The sequence below is a fragment of the Hemiscyllium ocellatum genome, chromosome 15 (genome assembly GCF_020745735.1).
Source record: "Hemiscyllium ocellatum isolate sHemOce1 chromosome 15, sHemOce1.pat.X.cur, whole genome shotgun sequence".
Taxonomy (NCBI): Eukaryota; Metazoa; Chordata; class Chondrichthyes; order Orectolobiformes; family Hemiscylliidae; genus Hemiscyllium; species Hemiscyllium ocellatum.
This window is the reverse complement of record NC_083415.1, coordinates 39,686,872-39,691,613: the sequence shown is the minus strand read 5'-3', so window position 1 is coordinate 39,691,613 and position 4,742 is coordinate 39,686,872.

Genomic DNA, 4,742 nt, shown 5'->3' with positions numbered 1-4,742 from the left:
TAATAGACACCTTTTGAAAATCCAAATATATTACATCTACTGCTTCCACTTTATCTACCTTGTTGCTTACCTCCTCAAAGAATTCCAGAATAATTGTCAGGAATGCTTTCACTTTATGAAGCCATGCTGATTCTGCTTGATTGTATTACCTATGTATAATATCTATTATGTGCATTGGCATGACATGCTTCAAATAACTCTAGTAAAAACAGAGTCCGAAACTTTTATACCCTCAGGTCGCTTGTTTTGGTACAGTGATGATATCTCGAACATGTCTCTTAAAGCAGTATGAAATAATTGGGACAGCTGTTAAAATGGGGACTGTCTACCTCTGACATGATCAGCTTTGTACTTTAGTTCGGCCTCTGCTGCTCAAGAATGGAGAAGGACATATTGACAGCTCAACCTAAACTTGCCATGCCTTTTTTACTTCATTCCAGCAGCATGTGCCTGTGTGCATAGTGTGTTACTGTGTATGAAGAGGTTAACTTCCATGTTCTATTCTTTCAGTTATAGGTCTAATTTGTTAGCATGCATTTATTACAGAGTTTGTGAAATTATTGAAAATAATGCACTGAGATTAGTAAAATGCATGCAATAATCCTTATAAGGAAGAGTGTTGCATCAAGTGTTTCTTTCAGAGATAGAAAGAATAGTATCTTGAGCAGCCTAGCAACTTTAAGCTCCATTCATCATTTCCAGTACAGTGACTTTGCAATATTCCTTTTTAACTCATATCACTGAGACTGATCACACATTGACTTATTCAATGCATGTTACAAATGAAAATATTTAACTGAACAACTGATTTAAAACTACACATTGAACTTGAAAATTTCATGATAATACTACCTTGAAAGGAAATAATTTTGTATATTGTTTTTTTCCCTTCATATTGTAGGTATACAAACATATAGACATTTTTAAAAAGAGCAGGGAATACACCATATGGTCCTTTGAGTCTACTCTGCCATTTAATAGGAACATGGCTGATAATCTAACACAATACCCTGTTCCTGCCTTCTCCTCATATCCTTTGATCCCATTAGTCCTAAGAATTTTATCTAATCCTTTTTTTTTGTTTGCCTCAACCACTTTCCGAGGCAGAGACTCACCACTGTCTGGGTGAAGAAATTTCTCCTCATCTCAGTCCGAAGTGGTCGATCCTGTTTCCTCAAACAGTGAGCCTTGGTTCTGGACTCCCTGGTCATTAGGAGCGTCCTTCCTGTGTTCACTTTGTCCAGTCTTGTTATATTTTATAAATTTCTATTAGATCTCATCTCTTTCTCTCTATCATTCTTCTGAAATCCTAATAGATCCATGATTTGCAGGTGCCAGTGGTGGACTGGGGTGTACAAAGTTAAAAATCACACAACACCAGGTTGTAGTCCAACAGGTCTAATTGGAAGCAGGAGTTTTTGGAGCGCCATTCCTTCGTCAGGTGGTTGTGGAGGACACAATTGTAAGGCACAGAATTTATAGCAAAAGTTTACAGTGTAATGTAACTGAAATTATACATTGAAAAATACCTTGATTGTTTGTTGAGTCTTTCATCTGTTCGAATACCATGATTGTTTCACTTCTTTCATATGTAAATCACAAAAACTTTTTTAAAAAGTTACATTCTCAGGTGAAATGTAACAATTGTGTCAACCAGATAATATGTTGAAGGTGTTAGCCCCGTGTTCCCTGTCTGCGCCATAATGTTCCTGCCTTATCTCCATAACCCTTGATTCCACCAGCCTTGAGAGCTCTATCCAACTCTTTCTTAAATGAATCCAGAGACTGGGCCTCCACTGCCCTCTGGGGCAGAGCATTCCACACAGCCACCACTCTCTGGGTGAAGAAGTTTCTCCTCATCTCTGTCCTAAATGGTCTACCCCGTATTTTTAAGCTGTGTCCTCCGGTTCGGCACTCACCCATCAGCGGAAACATGTTTCCGGCCTCCAGAGTGTCCAATCCTTTAATCTAAAAGGGGGTTAACAGAGCCTTACCTGGATTCCAGAGTCTTACATGGATTCATTCAGTTTTTCAGCAAAGTACATTGTACAAATTCACCCCACAAAAGTATATGTATGTGTGCGCATATGGGTTTTTGTGTTGTGCGATTTTTAACTAATGGATCCAGTCTCTCTTCATTTTCCAGTCCTGCCATCTCAGGAATCAATGTGGTAAACTTTTGTTGCACTCCCTCCGTGGCCAGCGCATCCTTTCCTCGGTTTCACCAAGCGTCTATTGCTGCAAAAAGTCCTTGCCCCTTTGTTCAAATCCTTTCATGATGAAGGCCAACATGCTATTTGCCTTCTCCACTCCTGCTGCACCTGCACCTGCACTTGCATACTTACTTTCAGCAGCTGGTGTATAAGGTCTCACTGCACCTCTCTTTTCCAGAATCTATTGCCATTCAGATAATTATCTGTTTTCCTGTTTTTGCTACCAAAACAGGATTGGTATCCACATTATACTTCATCTGCCATGTGTTTGCCTCCTCTTAGGGTGCATGGTATTGGGGCAAAGTACTAACTTGGATTGAAAGTTGTTTGGTTGACAGGAAACAAAGAGTAGTGATAAACGGCTCCATTTCTGAATGGCAGGCTGTGACCAGTGGGGTACTGCAGGGATCAGTGCTGGGACCGCAGCTTTTTATAATATATATTAATGATATTGAAGAAGGTATTAGTAATAACATTAGCAAATTTGCTGATGATAAAAAGCTGGGTGGCAGGGTGAAATGTGAGGAGGATGTTAGGAGATTACAGACTTGAACAGGTTAGGTGAGTGGTCAGATGCATGGCAGATGCAGTTTAATGTGGATAAATGTATGGTTATTCACTTTGGTGGCAAGAACAGGAAGGCAGATTACTACCTAAATGGAATCAATTTAGCTAAAGGGGCAGTACAGAGAGATCTGGGTGTTCTTGTACACCAGTCAATGAAGGTAAGCATGCAGGTACAGCAGGTAGTGAAAAAGGCTAAGAGCATGCTGGCCTTCATAACAAGAGGGATTGAGTATAGAAGCAAAGAGGTTCTTCTGCAGCTGTACAGGGCCCTGGTGAGACCACACCTGGAGTATTGTGTGCAGTTCTGGTCTCCAAATTTGAGGAAAGACATTCTGGCTATTGAGGGAGTGCAGCGTTCACGAGGTCAATTCCTGGAATGGCGGAACAACCTTACGCTGAAAGACTGGAGCGACTGGGCTTGTATACCCTTGAGTTATCTGATAGAGACATATAAGATTATTAAAGGATTGGACACTCTGGAGGCCGGAAACATGTTTCCGCTGATGAGTGAGTGGCGAACCAAAGGACACAGCTTAAAAATACAGGGTAGACCATTTAGGACAGAGATGAGGAGAAACTTCTTCACCCAGAGAGTGGTGGCTGTGTGGAATGCTCTGCCCCAGAGAGCAGTGGAGGCCCAGTCTCTGGATTCATTTAAGAAAGAGTTGGATAGAGCTCTCAAGGATAATGAATCAAGGGTTATGGAGATAAGGCAGGAACAGGATACTAATTAAGGATGATCAGCCATGATCATATTGAATGGGTTGCAGGCTCGAAGGGCAGAATGGCCTACTCCTGCACCTAATGTCTACTGTCTCTTGTCTCTTGTCTTTCAACTTGCCCAAATCACAGTGAAACATCTCCTCAGAGCTCACCCTCCCAGCTAGCTTCATCACATCTTACATCTAGTTCCTCCATCTAAATCATTAATGTGAATTGTGAACAGTTGGGGACTAAGCTCCAATCCTTGTAGTATATCTCTAGTAACTTCCTACCATTTGGAAAAAAAACCCCAATTATTCCTGCACTTTGCTTCCTATCTGCCAACCAGTTGTCTAGTCATGTCAGTACACTACCTCCAAACACAAATGCTTTAATTTTACATGCTAATCTCTTATGTTGTGCCTGATTGAAAACTCTGAAAGTTCAAGTAAACCACATCCACTTGCTCTGCCCCAGCATTTTGACTAGTTACATCCTCAAAAAAGTCCAGTAGCTTTATTAAGTATGATTTCCCTTTTGTAGATCCATACTGACTCTATCCAGTTCTGTCACTGTTTTCCAAGTGCTCCTCTATTATATTTTTTATAATGGCATTTAGAATAGCATTTTCCCCACTATTGATGTTAGGTTAACCAGTCCATAATTTCCTGTTTTCTCTCCACTTCCGTTTTTTAAACTAGTGAGGTTTATTAGCTACTTTTGAAACCAATAGGAACTATTCCCAAGTCTACAGAACCTTGAAATATAACCACCATTGCATTCGTTATTTCTCGGACCATTTACTTAAGTATTCTGAGATGTAGATTATTGGACACGGAGAATTAGCAGCCTTTAATCCCATCAATTTACTCAACAGCATTTCTTACGAATACTGATTTCCTTCCTTGCTCCCTCTCATTATATCTTGTGTTCCACAGCATTTTTGAGCATTATTTAAATTCTACTTTGTGAACACATAATCAAAGCATGTATTTAATTGGTCTACCATCTCTTTGATCCTCATTATAATTTTCTTGTTTCTGACTATAAGGGACGTACATTTGTCTTCAATGGTATTTTTTCTTCACATATCTATAGAAGCTTTTACAATCAATTTGTATGTTCCCAGTAAGCTTCCTCTCATTCTATATTTCTCCCTCTTACTCAATCCCTCTGTCCTGTTTTGCTGAAATTTAAACTGCTTTCAATCTTTGGGTTTTTGGGGGGGTCAATTTGTATGTCCTTCCTTCGACCTAATAC